The sequence below is a fragment of the Leuresthes tenuis genome, unplaced genomic scaffold, assembly GCF_036924035.1.
Source record: "Leuresthes tenuis unplaced genomic scaffold, fLeuTen1.0.hap1 SCAF_5, whole genome shotgun sequence".
In the NCBI taxonomy this organism is placed as follows: domain Eukaryota; kingdom Metazoa; phylum Chordata; class Actinopteri; order Atheriniformes; family Atherinopsidae; genus Leuresthes; species Leuresthes tenuis.
The window spans coordinates 25935907-25954991 of record NW_027325359.1 but is presented as its reverse complement, the minus strand read 5'-3'; the positions used below and the strand labels follow the sequence as shown (position 1 = coordinate 25954991).

Below are 19085 nucleotides of genomic sequence, written 5' to 3'. Positions count from 1 at the left end.
TTACGAACTTTGGTCGGACGTTCACACCTTCTTGCAGCCGAACACCTCCGCTTCCGCTTTTGATAGTATATATTCGGGCATTCGAACCTTTTCTTACCCGCTTTTTACAAACCATGGGTGGACTTTCACACCTTCTTGTACCCGAACAACCCTGCTCCCGCTATTGGTGGTGTACAGTCGGGTATTTTAACCTTTTCTTACCCGCTTTTTACAAACTATGGTCGGACATTCACACCTTCTTACAGCGGAACACGTCTGCTCCACCTTTTAGTGTTCTATCACACCTTTTTTTCACCGCATTTTATGGATTATGGTTGGAAATTCTCAACCACTCTCATCCGAAGACCTCTCCTCCCGCTTTTGTGAATATATTTGAACTTTAGTCGGACAGTCACACCTTCTTGCAGCTGAACCACCTCCGCTCCCTGTTTTGATCATGTATGGTCTGGCAATACTACCTTTTCTTACCCGTTTGTGAGTAATTATGGCTGGACATTCACACCTACTTTAAGCAGAACACCACCTCTCTCGCTTTTGATGATGTATGGACCGGCATTCTTACCTTTTCTAACACATTTTTCAGCAATTATGGTCGGAGATTCACACCTACTAACAGACGAACAACTCCGCTCCCGCATTTGATGGTGTATAGTCGGGCATTCTCACCCTTTCTCATCAGCTTTTTGCAAATTATGATCTGACATTCACACTTACTTGCAGTCGAACAGTTCTGCTCCCGCTTTTGATTATGTTTGGTTGGATATTCGAAACTTTTCTTAACTGCTTTTTACAAACTTTGGTTGGACGTTCAAACCTTCTTGTAGCCGAACACATCCACAGCTGCTTTTGATGATGTATGGTTGGGTATTCGCACCTTTTTTTTACCCATTTTTCAGTAATTATGGGTGGACATTCACACCTTGTTGCAGCCGAACACCTCCTCTCATGTGCGGTTTGATTTTCAAAATTTTTACTTTAATTTTTTCTAGCAATTATTGATGGACATTCAGACCTTCTTGCAGCTGAACAACTCCGCTCCCTCTTTTGATCATAAATTGTCGGGCATTCGCACCTTTTCTTACCCGCTTTTTACAAAACTTGGTCGGACTTTCACACCTTTTAGTAGCCGAACAACTCCGCTCCCGCTATTGATTGTGTACAGTCGGGTATTTTAACCTTTTCTTACCCGCTTTTTACCAACTATGGTCGGACATTCATAACTTCTTACAACGGAACACCTCCGCTCCTTATTTTGATGATGTATGGTTGGGCATTCAAACCTACTTGTTGCCCGCTTTTCATTAATTATGGGTGGACATTCACACCTTGTCGCAGCCAAACACCTCCGCTCCCTGTTTTGATGGTGTATAATGGTGGACATTCGCACCTTTTCTCACCCGCTTTTTACTATGGTCGGCCATTCACAGCTTCCTCTCCACCATACTTGTATGGTGGGATATTCACACCCACTTGCATCCGAAGACCTCCACCCCCACTTTTGTTGATATTTAGTCGGTCATTCGCACCTTTTGGCAAACTATGGCCTTCTTGCAGCCAAACACCTGATCTCGCTTTTGATGATGTAAGGTTGGGCATTCAGACCTTGCTTCACCTACTTTTCACCAAATATAGTCGGACATTCACACCTTCTTGCAGCCGAACACTTCCGCTCCACTTTTGAGTGTTCTATGTAGCATTCACACCTTTTTCTTCACCGCATTTTATAGATTATGGTTGGAAATTCTTACCCACTCTCATCCGAAGACCTCTCCTCCCGCTTTTGTTAATGTATAGTCGGGCATGAGAACCTTTTCTTACCCGCTTTTTACAAATTATGGTTGGACATTCACACCTACTTGCAGCCGAATACTGATACTGATCCTCCCGTAATAAAATGGTCGGATCTTATCAAACACACTTTGTTTCTTGTGACAATCAAGTCAGCGAAACAGCGTATACACGTCAAGACACTGAATCAAGTTTGCCACAAGAACTCATAAGTTTGGCAGTATTGCTCTGCCGTCAGCAATCATACACCCATTTTATTTTCGTGAGACATGTGCAGGCACCTGTTCATCTACTGTTCTATCACTATGAATTAGTTTATCTATTATCAATAAGGATACTTCTACAACTACTATCAAAGTATGTCCGGACTTCTTATGTTGTCAGTTGCTATATATGAATAAGTGGGTAGCTACTGACAAGCATTAAGCATGTCACACAGCCCAAACATATAACATTTCAGGACACACCACACAATTAACAACCACAGTGAAGCGTGTCAAAGCCCAAACATGTAACATTCAACAGGACACTTACACAACACATTCAAATCAAACAGTCAGACAACATACAAGAACATATACCCCAGCCGGCATTGCTCCCTGCCTATTTTCCTACAGCTCACTATGTGTGCGCACACCTTTATTCACAAACTCTTCAACTTATACTCTTTTACCGAAGCTGCTACAGCTCGATTGGCCGAATACCCTTAGATCCTATTTCGGTGAATTTGACATCTGCCTTACATGTAACAGATTAGCGGTTTAGCAGTTTTAATTTAGTTTGAGTGAAGGAATTCATTTTATAGCAAAATCCCAAATCGTGAAGAACTCATGAAAGTAAGCTTATTCTCGGATTCATGAAACTTTAGATTTGCTCTGTCTTTTACTGCAAAGTACAACGTTGTTTTTTTTGTTTAAATCTTTCTAGACATGGTAAATATGAAGAACAAAGCAGTTTTAACATAGTTTGAGTGAAGGAATTCATTTTATAGATAAAATCCCAAGAGTCTGCTGAGAAACAAGAATGAATGCGAAGTAGACTTTAACACGGCTCTAGGAGCGAGCCGAGTGTGGGCTAACCGGGAGAATTGCTTGAAAGAAACGCGACACCGAATGAGCGGTCAGAACAAAGCCTCAATACGGTTTTCCTGTGGTGTTTTTGTTGCTGCCTTGTCTTTTGCACAGAGTAAAAGACAAGGCAGCCATCGAATAGGGCCCGATTGTTCCTACTTGGTCAGCCGAGGAGCAAGGGGGGGAGCAAGCGTCTCAACCAAGCAAAGCTCACCATGGGGAAGGTGGCTATGCCAACTAGCCTGATGCCCTGCTCCCGCAGTGACGGATAATCGTACTCTGGTTTCTCTTCATAACGTACAAGTCTTTCGCCTTTTACTAAAGACTTCTGTGGAAAGCAGCACTAATGAGTTGTTTCTATTTTTGGCAGGCATTACCTTTGCGGGTGAAGCCCTTTCCGTCTGTGCAAAAGAAATCTTGTTACTGTGCAGAGTGACTTCTCTGAGTAGAGTCGCCTTACTTGTTGCAAATGTGCCGATGTTTGAAGCTGGAGTGCAACGTTGTTGCTTGGATGGTGCTTGCTGGAGCGTGCGGGAGTGCAAAGTTATACCATTTAAAAGGGCTGAAGAGTGCTCAGTGCAGCGGGTGGGCGGAGGTGCAAAGTGACACTCTGGCCACCTATGGCCATAAAAAGAACACCGCTACAAGTGCGCATTGTGCCAGGAAGGGCCCTCGGACGTGAACCAGTGGACAGTTATCGCTTCTCGGCCTTTTGGCTAAGATCAAGTGTAGTACCTGTTCTTATCAGTTTAATATCTGATATGGCCTTTGTACGAGGACTACATATTAAATGGATTTTTAGCAATAGGAGTTGAAAAAGGAGCTTGCTCCGTTCACTCCAAGCATCGACCCGGTACTGCAGTGCCGCTGGGAACGGTGCGCTCTTCTCTGCTCTTGTGAAAAAGCAAACAGTGGTGCAGGATGGAAGTTTCAGGGAGCCCAAGATGAAACTTTCTTTTAGTCTGCTGAGAAAAGAGAGTGAATGCGAAGTAGACTTTAACACAGCTCTGGGGGCGAGCCGAGTGCGGGCTAACCGGGAGAATTACTTGAAAGAAACGCGACACTGAATGAGCGGTCAGAACAAAGCCTCAATACGGTGTTCCCGTGGTGTTTGTGGCTGCCTTGTCTTTTGCACAGAGTAAAAGACAAGGCAGCCATCGAATAGGGCCCGATTTTTCCTACTTGGTCAGCCGAGGAGCAAGGAGGGGGAGCAAGCGTCTCAACCAAGCAAAGCTCACCATGGGGAAGGTGGCTATGCCAACTAGCCTGATGCCCTGCTCCCGCAGTGACGGATAATCGTACTCTGGTTTCTCTTCATAACGTACAAGTCTTTCGCCTTTTACTAAAGACTTCCGTGGAAAGCAGCACTAATGAGTTGTTTCTATTTTTGGCAGGCTTTACCTTTGCGGGTGAAGCCCTTTCTGTCTGTGCAAAAGAAATCTTGTTACTGTGCAGAGTGACTTCTCTGAGTAGAGTCGCCTTACTTGTTGCGACTGTGCCGATGTTTGAAGCTGGAGTGCAACGTTGTTGCTTGAATGGTGCTTGCTGGAGCGTGCGGGAGTGCAAAGTAATACCATTTAAAAGGGCTGAAGAGTGCTCAGTGCAGCGGGTGGGCGGAGGTGCAAAGTGACACTCTGGCCACCTCTGGCCATAAAAAGAACACCGCTACAAGTGCGCATTGTGCCAGGAAGGGCCCTCGGACGTGAACCAGTGGACAGTTATCGCTTCTCTGCCTTTTGGCTAAGATCAAGTGTAGTACCTGTTCTTATCAGTTTAATATCTGATATGGCCTTTGTACGAGGACTACATATTAAATGGATTTTTAGCAATAGGAGTTGAAAAAGGAGCTTGCTCCGTTCACTCCAAGCATCGACCCGGTACTGCAGTGCCGCTGGGAACGGTGCGCTCTTCTCTGCTCTTGTGAAAAAGCAAACAGTGGTGCAGGATGGAAGTTTCAGGGAGCCCAAGATGAAACTTTCTTTTAGTCTGCTGAGAAAAGAGAGTGAATGCGAAGTAGACTTTAACACAGCTCTGGGGGTGAGCCGAGTGCGGGCTAACCGGGAGAATTGCTTGAAAGAAACGCAACACTGAATGAGCGGTCAGAACAAAGCCTCAATACGGTTTTCCCGTGGTGTTTTTGTTGCTGCCTTGTCTTTTGCACAGAGTAAAAGACAAGGCAGCCATCGAATAGGGCCCGATTGTTCCTACTTGGTCAGCCGAGGAGCAAGGGGGGGAGCAAGCGTCTCAACCAAGCAAAGCTCACCATGGGGAAGGTGGCTATGCCAACTAGCCTGATGCCCTGCTCCCGCAGTGACGGATAATCGTACTCTGGTTTCTCTTCATAGCGTACAAGTCTTTCGCCTTTTACTAAAGACTTCCGTGGAAAGCAGCACTAATGAGTTGTTTCTATTTTTGGCAGGCATTACCTTTGCGGGTGAAGCCCTTTCCGTCTGTGCAAAATAAATCTTGTTACTGTGCAGAGTGACTTCTCTGAGTAGAGTCGCCTTACTTGTTGCAACTGTGCCGATGTTTGAAGCTGGAGTGCAACGTTGTTGCTTGGATGGTGCTTGCTGGAGCGTGCGGGAGTGCAAAGTTATACCATTTAAAAGGGCTGAAGAGTGCTCAGTGCAGCGGGTGGGCGGAGGTGCAAAGTGACACTCTGGCCACCTCTGGCCATAAAAAGAACACCGCTACAAGTGCGCATTGTGCCAGGAAGGGCCCTCGGACGTGAACCAGTGGACAGTTATCGCTACTCGGCCTTTTGGCTAAGATCAAGTGTAGTACCTGTTCTTATCAGTTTAATATCTGATATGGCCTTTGTACGAGGACTACATATTAAATGGATTTTTAGCAATAGGAGTTGAAAAAGGAGCTTGCTCCGTTCACTCCAAGCATCGACCCAGTACTGCAGTGCCGCTGGGAACGGTGCGCTCTTCTCTGCTCTTGTGAAAAAGCAAACAGTGGTGCAGGATGGAAGTTTCTTTTAGTCTGCTGAGAAAAGAGAGTGAATGCGAAGTAGACTTTAACACAGCTCTGGGGGCGAGCCGAGTGCGGGCTAACCGGGAGAATTGCTTGAAAGAAACGCGACACTGAATGAGCGGTCAGAACAAAGCCTCAATACGGTGTTCCCGTGGTGTTTGTGGCTGCCTTGTCTTTTGCACAGAGTAAAAGACAAGGCAGCCATCGAATAGGGCCCGATTTTTCCTACTTGGTCAGCCGAGGAGCAAGGAGGGGGAGCAAGCGTCTCAACCAAGCAAAGCTCACCATGGGGAAGGTGGCTATGCCAACTAGCCTGATGCCCTGCTCCCGCAGTGACAGATAATCGTACTCTGGTTTCTCTTCATAATGTACAAGTCTTTCGCCTTTTACTAAAGACTTCCGTGGAGAGCAGCACTAATGAGTTGTTGCTATTTTTGGCAGGCTTTACCTTTGCGGGTGAAGCCCTTTCTGTCTGTGCAAAAGAAATCTTGTTACTGTGCAGAGTGACTTCTCTGAGTAGAGTCGCCTTACTTGTTGCGACTGTGCCGATGTTTGAAGCTGGAGTGCAAAGTTGTTGCTTGAATGGTGCTCGCTGGAGCGTGCGGGAGTGCAAAGTTATACCATTTAAAAGGGCTGAAGAGTGCTCAGTGCAGCGGGTGGGCGGAGATGCAAAGTGACACTCTGGCCACCTCGAAAACCGAGGTTACATCCAGTACCAGGGGCAGCCCAAGCTCTGCCGCAAGTGTGGTGAGCATGGGCACCTGGTTGAGGCTTGTACCAAGGTGATATGTGGGAAGTGCAGAGAAATTGGGGACACTTTTGGAGAGTGTCCAAATGGCAGGAAATGTAATCTCTGTGGAGAATTAAATCACCTCTTCTGAGATTGCCCTAAATCTTTTGCCAACAAATTAAAGACGGTAAAGCCACAGTCAAGCCAACAAAGAGAAGGACCAGAGGTGGCAGTTGGTGAACAAAGTGAAGAGGTTGACCCAATAAATTCAAACTTCCCGCTAAAAGCTTGGATTGGAAGTGAGGAGCAAAAAGGAGAGGGGCCTGTAGAGGCCTCACCACTCAGTGCTGAAGTCTGTGAGAATTCACAGGCAGAGGGTGGAGCTACGCTAAATGAGGAGGAAGAGCAGACAGGTGAGTCTAGTGAAGGTACTCACCTCCCCGAAGGTCAACAGCCGAGGAGGACCTTTTAGAAGATTACTCACAAACGGGTAAGAAATGGTAGTATTGCCAGACAATACATGATCAAAACAGGGAGCGGAGGTGGTTCAGCTGCAAGGTGTGAATTTCTGACTAAAGTTTGTAAAAAGCGCGTAAGACTAGGTGCGAATGCCCAACAATGTATGATCAAAAGAGGGAGCGGAGGTTTTCGGCTGCAAGGTCTGAATGTCCAACCATAATTTCTAAAAACCGGGGAAGAAAAGGCTCGAAAGCCCGACTATACACCATCAAAAGCGGGAGCGGAGGTGTTCAGCTGCAAGAAGGTCTGAATGTCCACCAATAATTACTGAAAAATGGTTAAGAAAAGGTGCGAATGCCCAACCATACATCATCAAAAGCAGGAGTGGATGTGTTCGGCTACAAGAAGGTTTGAATGTCCGACCATAGTTTTTAAAAGGCGGGTAAGAAAAGGTTCGAATGCCCGAATATACACCATCAAAAGAGGGAGCGGAGGTGTTCCGCTGTAAGGTGTGAATGTCCGACCATAGTTGGTAAAAAGCGGGTAAGAAAAGGTTAAAATGCCCGACTGTACACCATCAAAAGCGGAAGCGGAGGTGTTCGGCTTCAAGAAGACGTGAACCTCCGAACAAAGTTTGTAAAAAGCAGTTAAGAAAAGGTTCGAATATCCAACCAAACATAATCAAAAGCGGGAGCAGAGCTTTTCGACTGCAAGTAGGTGTGAATGTCAGATCATAATTTGGAAAAAGCTGATGAGAAAGGGTGAGAATGCCCGACTATACACCATCAAATGCGGTAGCGGAGTTGTTCGGTTGTGAGTAGGTGTGAATGTCCAGCCAAAATTACTCACAAACGGGTAAGAAAAGGTAGTATTGCCAGACCATACATGATCAAAACAGGGAGCGGAGGTGGTTCAGCTGCAAGAAGGTCTGAATGTCCGACTAAAGTTTGTAAAAAGCGGGTAAGACAAGGTGCGAATGCCCGACTATACACCATCAAAAGCGCGAGCAGAGGGGTTCAGCTGCAAGAAGGTCTGAATGTCCATCAATAATTTCTTTAAAACATGAAAGAAAATTTTCGAATATCAAACCGCACATGATCATAAGCGGGAGAGGAGGTGTTCAGCTGCAAGACGGTGTGAATGTCCACCCATAATTCCTGAAAAATGGGTAAAAAAAGGTGCCAATGCCCAACCATACATTATCAAAAGCAGGTCTGAATGTCAGATCATAATTTGCAAAAAGCTGATGAGAAAGGGTGACAATGCCCGACTCTACACCATCAAATGCGGGAGCGGAGGTGTTCGGCTCTGAGTAGGTGTGAATGTCCGACCATAAGTGCTGAAAAATGTATTAGAAAAGGTAAGAATGCCGGACCATACATCATCAAAAGCGAAAAGGTAAGAATGCCCGACAATGTATGATCAAAAGAGGGAGCGGAGGTGTTCGGCTGCAAGGTCTGAATGTCCAACCATAATTTCTAAAAACCGGGTAAGAAAAGGCTCGAAAGCCCGACTATACACCATCAAAAGCGGGAGCGGAGGTGTTCAGCTGCAAGAAGGTGTGAATGTTCGACTAAAGTTTGTAAAAAGCTGGTAAGACAAGGTGCGAATGCCCGACAATGTATGATCAAAAGCGGGAGCGGAGGTGTTCAGCTGCAAGAAGGTCTGAATGTCCATCAATAATTGCTAGAAAAAATTAAAGTAAAAATTTCGAAAATCATTCCGCACATGATCATAAGTGGGAGAGGAGGTGTTCAGCTGCAAGAAGGTGTGAATGTCCACCCATAATTCCTGAAAAATGGATAAAAAAAAGATGCGAATGCCCAACCATACATCATCAAAAGCAGCTCTGTATGTGTTCGGCTACAAGAAGGTGTGAACGTCCAACCAAAGTTTGTAAAAAGCAGTTAAGAAAAGGTTCGAATATCCAACCAAACATAATCAAAAGCGGGAGCAGAACTGTTCGACTGCAAGTAGGTGTGGATGTCAGATCATAATTTGCAAAAAGCTGATGAGAAAGGGTGAGAATGCCCAACTATACACCATCAAATGCGGGAGCGGAGTTTTTCGTCTGTGAGTAGGTGTGAATCTCCGACCATAATTGCTGAAAAATGTGTTAGAAAAGGTAAGAATGCCGGTCCATACATCATCAAAAGCGAGAGAGGTGGTGTTCTGCTGAAAGTAGGTGTGAATGTCCAGCCATAATTACTCACAAACGGGTAAGAAAAGGTAGTATTGCCAGACCATACATGATCAAAACAGGGAGCGGAGGTGGTTCAGCTGCAACGTGTGAATGTCTGACTATAGTTTGTAAAAAGCGGGTAAGACAAGGTGCGAATGCCCGACAATGTATAATCAAAAGAGGGAGCGGAGGTGTTCGGCTGCAAGGTCTGAATGTCCAACCATAATTTCTAAAAAACGGGTAAGAAAAGGCTCGAAAGCCCGACTTTACACCATCAAAAGCGGGAGCGGAGGTGTTCAGCTGCAAGAAGGTGTGAATGTTCGACTAAAGTTTGTAAAAATCTGGTAAGACAAGGTGCGAATGCCCGACAATGTATGATCAAAAGCGGGAGCGGAGGTGTTCAGCTGCAAGAAGGTCTGAATGTCCATCAATAATTGCTAGAAAAAATTAAAGTAAAAATTTCGAAAATCAAACCGCACGTGATCATAAGTGGGAGAGGAGGTGTTCAGCTGCAAGAAGGTGTGAATGTCCACCCATAATTCCTGAAAAATGGGTAAAAAAAAGGTGCGAATACCCAACCATACATCATCAAAAGCAGGTGTTAATGTCAGATCATAATTTGCAAAAAGCTGATGAGAAAGGGTGAGAATGCCCGACTATACACCATCAAATGCGGGAGCGGAGTTGTTTGTCTGTGAGTAGGTGTGAATCTCCGACCATAATTGCTGAAAAATGTGTTAGAAAAGGTAAGAATGCCGGTCCATACATCATCAAAAGCGAGAGAGGTGGTGTTCTGCTGAAAGTAGGTGTGAATGTCCAGCCATAATTACTCACAAACGGGTAAGAAAAAGTAGTATTGCCAGACCATACATGATCAAAACAGGGAGCGGAGGTGGTTCAGCTGCAAGAAGGTGTGAATGTCTGACTAAAGTTCAAATATATTAACAAAAGCGGGAGGAGAGGTCTTCGGATAGAGTGGTTGAGAATTTCCAACCATAATCTATAAAATGCGGTGAAAAAAAGGTGTGATAGAACACTAAAAGGTGGAGCGGAAGTGTTCGGCTGCAAGAAGGTGTGAATGTCCGACTATATTTGGTGAAAAGCAGGTGAAGCAAGGTCTGAATGCCCAACCTTACATCATCAAAAGCGAGATCAGAGGTGTTTGGCTGCAAGAAGGCCATAGTTTGCCAAAAGCGGGTAAGGTGCGAATGACCGACTAAATATCAACAAAAGTGGGGGCGGAGGTCTTCGGATGCAAGTGGGTGTGAATATCCCACCATACAAGTATGGTGGAGAGGAAGCTGTGAATTGCTGACCATAGTTTGCAAAAAGCGGGTGAGAAAAGGTGCGAATGTCCAACCATACACCATCAAAACAGGGAGCGGAGGTGTTTGGCTGCGACAAGGTGTGAATGTCCACCCATAATTAATGAAAAGCGGGCAAGAAGTAGGTTCGAATGCCCAACCACTCATCATCAAAAGCAGGAGTGGATGTGTTCGGCTATAAGAAGGTTTGAATGTCCGAGCATAATTTGTAAAAAGCGGGTAAGAAAAGGTTCGAATGCCTGAACATACACCATCAAAAGAGGGAGCGGAGGTGTTCCGCTGTAAGAAGGTGTGAATGTCCGACCAGAGTTGGTAAAAAGCGGGTAAGAAAAGGTTAAAAAACCCGACTGTACACAATCAATAGCGGGAGCAGATGTGTTCGGCTACAAGAAGGTGTGACAGTCCGACCATGGTTTGTAAAAAGCGGGTAAGAAAAGGTGCAAATGCCCGACAATGTATGATCAAAAGAGGGAGCGGAGCTTTTCGGCTACAAGAAGGTTTGAATGTCCGACCATAGTTTGTAAAAAGCGGGTAAGAAAAGGTTCGAATGCCCGACTATACACCATCAAAAGCGGAAGCGGAGGTGTTCCGCTGTAGACGGTGTGAATGTCCGACCATAGTTGTTAAAAAGCGGGTAAGAAAAGGTTAAACTACCCTACTGTACACAATCAATAGCGGGAGTGGAGTTGTTTGGCTACAAGAAGGTGTGAAAGTCCGACCATGGTTTGTAAAAAACGGGTAAGAAAAGGTTCGAATTCCCGAATATATACCATCAAAAGCGGAAGCGGAGGTGTTCGGTTGCAAGAAGGTGTGAACGTCCGACCAAAGTTTGTAAAAAGCAGTTAAGAAAAGGTTCGAATATCCAACCAAACAAAATCAAAAGCAGGAGCAGAGCTGTTCGACTGCAAGTAGGTGTGAATGTCCAGCCATAATTACTCACAAACGGGTAAGAAAAGGTAGTATTGCCACTCCATACATAATCAAAACAGGGAGCGGAGGTGGTTCTGCTGCAACGTGTGAATGTCTGACTATAGTTTGTAAAAAGCGGGTAAGACAAGGTGCGAATGCCCGACAATGTATGATCAAAAGAGGGAGCGGAGGTGTTCGGCTGCAAGGTCTGAATATCCAACCATAATTTCTAAAAACCGGGTAAGAAAAGGCTCGAAAGCCCGACTTTACACCATCAAAAGCGGGAGCGGAGGTGTTCAGCTGCAAGAAGGTGTGAATGTTCGACTAAAGTTTGTAAAAATCTGGTAAGACAAGGTATGAATGCCCGACAATGTATGATCAAAAGCGGGAGCGGAGGTGTTCAGCTGCAAAGAAGGTCTGAATGTCCATCAATAATTGCTAGAAAACATGAAAGTAAATATTTCTAAAATCAAACCGCACATGATCATAAGTGGGAGAGGAGGTGTTCAGCTGCAAGAAGGTGTGAATGTCCACCCATAATTCCTGAAAAATGGGTTAAAAAAAGGTGCGAATACCCAACCATACATCATCAAAAGCAGGTGTTAATGTCAGATCATAATTTGCAAAAAGCTGATGAGAAAGGGTGAGAATGCCCGACTATACACCATCAAATGCGGGAGCGGAGTTGTTTGTCTGTGAGTAGGTGTGAATCTCCGACCATAATTGCTGAAAAATGTGTTAGAAAAGGTAAGAATGCCGGTCCATACATCATCAAAAGCGAGAGAGGTGGTGTTCTGCTGAAAGTAGGTGTGAATGTCCAGCCATAATTACTCACAAACGGGTAAGAAAAAGTAGTATTGCCAGACCATACATGATCAAAACAGGGAGCGGAGGTGGTTCAGATGCAAGAAGGTGTGAATGTCTGACTAAAGTTCAAATATATTAACAAAAGCGGGAGGAGAGGTCTTCGGATGAGAGTGGTTGAGAATTTCCAACCATAATCTATAAAATGCGGTGAAAAAAAGGTGTGATAGAACACTAAAAGGTGGAGCGGAAGTGTTCGGCTGCAAGAAGGTGTGAATGTCCGACTATATTTGGTGAAAAGCAGGGGAAGCAAGGTCTGAATGCCCAACCTTACATCATCAAAAGCGAGATCAGAGGTGTTTGGCTGCAAGAAGGCCATAGTTTGCCAAAAGCGGGTAAGGTGCGAATGACCGACTAAATATCAACAAAAGTGGGGGCGGAGGTCTTCGGATGCAAGTGGGTGTGAATATCCCACCATACAAGTATGGTGGAGAGGAAGCTGTGAATTGCTGACCATAGTTTGCAAAAAGCGGGTGAGAAAAGGTGCGAATGTGCAACCATACACCATCAAAACAGGGAGCGGAGGTGTTTGGCTGCGACAAGGTGTGAATGTCCACCCATAATTAATGAAAAGCGGGCAAGAAGTGGGTTCGAATGCCCAACCACACATCATCAAAAGCAGGAGTGGATGTGTTCGGCTATAAGAAGGTTTGAATGTCCGAGCATAGTTTGTAAAAAGCGGGTAAGAAAAGGTTCGAATGCCCGAACATACACCATCAAAAGAGGGAGCGGAGGTGTTCCGCTGTAAGAAGGTGTGAATGTCCGACCAGAGTTGGTAAAAAGCGGGTAAGAAAAGGTTAAAAAACCCGACTGTACACAATCAATAGCGGGAGCAGATGTGTTCGGCTACAAGAAGGTGTGACAGTCCGACCATGGTTTGTAAAAAGCGGGTAAGAAAAGGTGCAAATGCCCGACAATGTATGATCAAAAGAGGGAGCGGAGCTTTTCGGCTACAAGAAGGTTTGAATGTCCGACCATAGTTTGAAAAAAGCGGGTAAGAAAAGGTTCGAATGCACGACTATACACCATCAAAAGCGGAAGCGGAGGTGTTCCGCTGTAGACGGTGTGAATGTCCGACCATAGTTGGTTAAAAGCGGGTAAGAAAAGGTTAAACTACACGACTGTACACAATCAATAGCGGGAGTGGAGTTGTTCGGCTACAAGAAGGTGTGAAAGTCCGACCATGGTTTGTAAAAAACGGGTAAGATAATGTTCGAATTCCCGAATATATACCATCAAAAGCGGAAGCGGAGGTGTTTGGTTGCAAGAAGGTGTGAACGTCCGACCAAAGTTTGTAAAAAGCAGTTAAGAAAAGGTTCGAATATCCAACCAAACAAAATCAAAAGCAGGAGCAGAGCTGTTCGACTGCAAGTAGGTGTGAATGTCCAGCCATAATTACTCACAAATGGGTAAGAAAAGGTAGTATTGCCACTCCATACATGATCAAAACAGGGAGCGGAGGTGGTTCAGCTGCAACGTGTGAATGTCTGACTATAGTTTGTAAAAAGCGGGTAAGACAAGGTGCGAATGCCCGACAATGTATGATCAAAAGAGGGAGCGGAGGTGTTCGGCTGCAAGGTCTGAATATCCAACCATAATTTCTAAAAACCGGGTAAGAAAAGGCTCGAAAGCCCGACTTTACACCATCAAAAGCGGGAGCGGAGGTGTTCAGCTGCAAGAAGGTGTGAATGTTCGACTAAAGTTTGTAAAAATCTGGTAAGACAAGGTATGAATGCCCGACAATGTATGATCAAAAGCGGGAGCGGAGGTGTTCAGCTGCAAAGAAGGTCTGAATGCCCATCAATAATTGCTAGAAAACATGAAAGTAAATATTTCTAAAATCAAACCGCACATGATCATAAGTGGGAGAGGAGGTGTTCAGCTGCAAGAAGGTGTGAATATCCACCCATAATTCCTGAAAAATGGGTAAAAAAAAGGTGCGAATGCCCAACCATACATCATCAAAAGCAGCTGTGGATGTGTTCGGCTACAAGAAGGTGTGAACGTCCAACCAAAGTTTGTAAAAAGCAGTTAAGAAAAGGTTCGAATATCCAACCAAACATAATCAAAAGCGGGAGCAGAACTGTTCGACTGCAAGTAGGTGTGGATGTCAGATCATAATTTGCAAAAAGCTGATGAGAAAGGGTGAGAATGCCCGACTATACACCATCAAATGCGGGAGCGGAGTTGTTCGTCTGTGAGTAGGTGTGAATCTGCGACCATAATTGCTGAAAAATGTGTTAGAAAAGGTAAGAATGCCGGTCCATACATCATCAAAAGCGAGAGAGGTGGTGTTCTGCTGAAAGTAGGTGTGAATGTCCAGCCATAATTACTCACAAACGGGTAAGAAAAGGTAGTATTGCCAGACCATACATGATCAAAACAGTAAGCGGAGGTGGTTCAGCTGCAAGAAGGTGTGGATGTCTGACTATAGTTTGTAAAAAGCGGGTAAGACAAGGTGCGAATGCCCGACAATGTAAGGCAAGGCAAGACAAGGCAAGTATATTTGTATAGCACAATTCAACAACAAGGTGATTCAAAGTGCTTCACAGAGACATTAAAACAGAAGAAATAAAAAGCATGATTTAAAATTTAAACAAAAGAAGGAAATAAGAACAATAGATAAAATCAGAAAAAATTATATATATGAAAGATAAAATCAATAGTTAAAACATGATTCCGTTTTGAAACTCAAGCTTATTCAAATGCAGCTGAAAATAGATGTGTCTTCAACCTGGACTGAAATACACTGAGTGTTTCAGCTGATCTGAGGCTTTCTGGGACTTTGTTCCAGACATGTGGAGCATAGAAGCTGAATGCAGCTTCTCCATGTCTGGTTTTGACTCTGGGAACTGATAAAATACCGGATCCAGATGACCTGAGGGGTCTGGAAGGTTCATAGTGGGTCAGGAGGTCACTGATGTATTTTGGTCCTTGACCATTCAGAGCTTTATAGACCAGCATCAGAACTTTAAAGTCTATCCTCTGATGGACAGGCAGCCAGTGTAAAGACTTGAGAGCTGGACTGTGATGTGCTCCACTTTTTTGGTCTTAGTGAGGACTCGAGCAGCTGAGTTCTGGATGAGCTGCAGTTGTCTAACTGACTTTTTAGGCAGACCTGTAAAGATGCTATTACAATAATCAAGCCTACTAAAGATGAATGCATGGACTAGTTTTTCCAGGTCCTGCTGAGACATCAGATCTTTTAGCCTTGATATATTCTTAAGGTGATAGTAGGCTGACTTTGTTAATGCCTTAATGTGTTTGTCCAAATTTAGGTCTGAGTCCATCACTACACCCAGATTTCTGGCCTGGTTGGTCGTTTTTAGATTTATAGATTGAAGCTCTGTGGTGACTTTCAATCGTTTATCTTTGGCTCCAAAGACAATAACCTCAGTTTTGTTTTTGTTTAGCTGGAGGAAGTTGTGGCACATCCAGTCATTAATCTCCTCAATGCATTTTCCAAGGGCCTGTACAGGCCCTCTGTCTCCTGGTGACATTGTTATATACATCTGTGTGTCATCTGCATAGCTATGGTAGTTTATTTGGTTGTTTTTTATAATCTGTGCCAGTGGGAGCATGTAGATGTTAAACAGAAGAGGTCCCAGGATGGAACCTTGGGGAACTTGTGATTCTTGTCTGCTCAGATGTAAAGTTACCTATTGACACAAAGTACTTCCTGTTCTCTAAGTATGTTTTGAACCAGTTTAGTACAGTTCCGGAAAGACCAGCCCAGTTCTCCAGTTGTTTGAGTAATATATTGTGGTCAACTGTATCAAAGGCAGCACTGAGATCCAGTAAAACTAAGACTGACATTTTTCCACTGTCTGTGTTCAGACATATGTCATTAAACACTTTGGTCAGAGCAGTCTCAGTGCTGTGGTGCTGTCTAAAGCCTGACTGGAAGGTATCATAGCAGTTATTTTGTGTTAAAAAGTAATTAAGCTGTTGAAAAACCGCTTTTTCAATGATCTTACTTAAAAATGGGAGATTTGAGATGGGCCTGTAGTTGTTCATTTGCGTCTTATCAAGATTGTCCTTTTTCAGCAGAGGTTTAATTACAGCTGTTTTTAGTGGCTCTGGAAACACACCTGACGTTAAGGACAGGTTCACAATCAGTAACAGGTCTGACTCCAAAGTCTTTGAGACCCCTTTGAAAAAACCTGTTGGTAGGATGTCTAAACAGCAAGAGGAGGACTTCAGGTGACGTAAGATGTCCTCCAGGTCTTTACTGTTAATGGGTTGAAATAGTGTCATGGTGTTTAAACCGGTTTTCGGTGGACACAGTACATATGCTGAACCTGCTGCTGATGTACCAACTGCTTGTCTAATATTTTGGACTTTGTCTATGAAGAATTTGGCAAAGTCATTGCAGGCCATGGTGGAATGGAGTTCATTTGCCACTGACACAGGAGGGTTTGTTAGCCTGTCAACTGTAGCAAATAAGGCCCGAGCATTATGACTGTTTTTGGTGATGATGTCAGGGAAGTAGGATTTCCTTGCATTCCTCAGTTGTAAATTATAAGAGTGAAGTTTCTCTTTATAGATGTCATAATGAACCTGGAGATTTGTTTTTCTCCATCGGCGCTCAGCTTTCCGACACACTCTTTTCCCATTTTTCACCAGTGTGGAATTTCGCCATGGAGACTTCTTCCTTCCAGAGATAACCTTCACCTTAATGGGAGCAATAGTATCCATAACATTTAACATTTTAGTATTAAAGCTACTGACGAGCTCACTGACTGAACCCCCGGACAGGGCAGGTGCTAAGGAGAAAACCTGGTTAAAGATCTTACTACTGTTTTCAGTTTTGAGATCACTGCTGTTGAGACATTTGTGTGCACTGAAATCGTACTCTCAAAGAAAACACAGGAATGGTCAGACAGGCCCACATCAGACACAGTAATCTTTGAAATGCTTAGACCCTTGGAGATCACTAAGTCTAGAGTGTGCCCCCTATTGTGCGTAGGCTCTGTTATATGCTGAGTCAGCCCAAAGTTGTCCAGAGTGTTACTCAGGTCTTTAGTCCCTCTGTCCTGAGGATTGTCCATATGGATGTTAAAATCACCAACAATAATTATACAGTCAAAATCAACACAGATCATAGACAGCAGTTCACTGAGGTCTTCAGAAAAATCTGAACAGTATTTAGGGGGCCTGTAAATATTCAGAAACAGGACACTGGTTGAGGCCTTCACCTGTATAGCCATATATTCAAAGGACTGAAAACTTCCAGGAGATAACTGCTTACATTGAAAGGATTCATTGAATAAGACTGCGACCCCTCCTCCTTTCCTGCTCACTCTGGCCTCGCTGATAAAACTGTAACCAGGAGGGGTTGACTCAATAAGAACAGCAGCACTGTTATTTTGTTCCAACCAAGTTTCAGTTAAAAACATAAAATCCAGGGTGTGCTCAGTGATAAAATCATCAATTAAGAATGTTTTCCCAGCTAAAGACCTAACATTTAATAAAGCCAACTTAAGTGTTTTAGAGGTATTATTTGCCCCCTCGTGTTTGGGTGCAGTCTGTGGCACACAAGGTATGTTTACTTTATTTAAAGATCTTTTTGAGTGCAACTCTCTGTGTTTTGACTGGGTCACATTTCTCCTTCTGTCACCTAAAAGTACAGAAATTTTAAGATCTTCTAATAAACAGGGTCCCAGCTTGTCCTGGGAAAAGTCACGACTGTCAGAATTCACACAGCCTGGACCCCTCACACATCACACATCAGACTGCGGAGACAGTACATGGTGGCAGCGTGAAGGGACAGAAGGGGGTGGGGCTGGGCTCCGTCGCTTCGGCTGCTCTAGTAGGGGCGGGGCTCGGCGGGGAACCTTTGGCCGCTTTGGTGGGGGGTTTATGGGGGATAAAAAGGGATTGGGCTGGGGGGTAGATCTAAGCCCAGCATTGACCCGTTCCATCATCTCCTCAGTGAATTTCAGGTGAGGGGAGGAGGAGGGAGAAAGGGAGGGTGAGGAGCACAATGACCTGTCAGGGGTTTGGGGGGCTGGGGAAGGTCCTGGTCCTGGTCCCTGGTCCTGGTCATTAGTGCTGTTGAGAGGGTTTGGGGCAAATAAAGACCTCTCTTCTTGCCTCTGATGTCTCTCCTTTCCAAAGTTCCTCTTGGGTGGGGGCAGATGGGGTTCCTCCTCAAGGTTTCTGCTGGGATTTGTTTGTTCCTCTCTATGAGATAACTCCTTGTTTATCTCAGCCTTGGCCCCGAGCACAGATGGATGACGTAGGAAATAAAATATGTTGGAGGTGAACAGTTTCACCCCTGACTTGTTAAAATTAAATCCATTTGCCATGTATGATCAAAAGAGGGAGCGGAGGTGTTTGGCTGCAAGGTCTGAATGTCCAGCCATAATTTCTAAAAACCGGGTAAGAAAAGGCTCGAAAGCCCGACTTTACACCATCAAAAGCGGGAGCGGAGGTGTTCAGCTGCAAGAAGGTGTGAATGTTCGACTAAAGTTTGTAAAAATCTGGTAAGACAAGGTGCGAATGCCCGACAATGTATGATCAAAAGCGGGAGCGGAGGTGTTCAGCTGCAAGAAGGTCTGAATGTCCATCAATAATTGCTAGAAAACATGAAAGTAAAAATTTCGAAAATCAAACCGCACATGATCATAAGTGGGAGAGGAGGTGTTCCGCTGCAAGAAGATGTGAATATCCACCCATAATTCCTGAAAAAAGGGGAAAAAAATGGTGCGAATGCCCAACCATACATCATCAAAAGCAGCTGTAGATGTGTTTGGCTACAAGAAGGTGTGAACGTC

General features: G+C 44.6%; 7 non-coding genes across 7 annotated transcripts; all 7 read left to right on the top strand.

Moving 5' to 3' along the window:
* Window positions 1-3132: 3132 nt before the first annotated feature.
* LOC140307814 (U5 spliceosomal RNA) lies at window positions 3133-3248 on the top strand. The gene has a single exon (XR_011915844.1). It is a non-coding gene; the product is annotated as a U5 spliceosomal RNA (small nuclear RNA).
* A 306-nt stretch (window positions 3249-3554) lies between these two features.
* LOC140307943 (U2 spliceosomal RNA) lies at window positions 3555-3745 on the top strand. The gene has a single exon (XR_011915962.1). It is a non-coding gene; the product is annotated as a U2 spliceosomal RNA (small nuclear RNA).
* Window positions 3746-4156: 411 nt separating this feature from the next.
* On the top strand, window positions 4157-4270 carry LOC140308246 (U5 spliceosomal RNA). Its single transcript, XR_011916210.1, has one exon. It is a non-coding gene; the product is annotated as a U5 spliceosomal RNA (small nuclear RNA).
* A 308-nt stretch (window positions 4271-4578) lies between these two features.
* Window positions 4579-4769, top strand: LOC140307955 (U2 spliceosomal RNA). The gene has a single exon (XR_011915974.1). It is a non-coding gene; the product is annotated as a U2 spliceosomal RNA (small nuclear RNA).
* A 412-nt stretch (window positions 4770-5181) lies between these two features.
* LOC140308381 (U5 spliceosomal RNA) lies at window positions 5182-5297 on the top strand. Its single transcript, XR_011916333.1, has one exon. It is a non-coding gene; the product is annotated as a U5 spliceosomal RNA (small nuclear RNA).
* Window positions 5298-5603: 306 nt separating this feature from the next.
* Window positions 5604-5794, top strand: LOC140308028 (U2 spliceosomal RNA). Its single transcript, XR_011916039.1, has one exon. It is a non-coding gene; the product is annotated as a U2 spliceosomal RNA (small nuclear RNA).
* Window positions 5795-6182: 388 nt separating this feature from the next.
* Window positions 6183-6296, top strand: LOC140308341 (U5 spliceosomal RNA). Its single transcript, XR_011916298.1, has one exon. It is a non-coding gene; the product is annotated as a U5 spliceosomal RNA (small nuclear RNA).
* Window positions 6297-19085: the final 12789 nt, after the last annotated feature.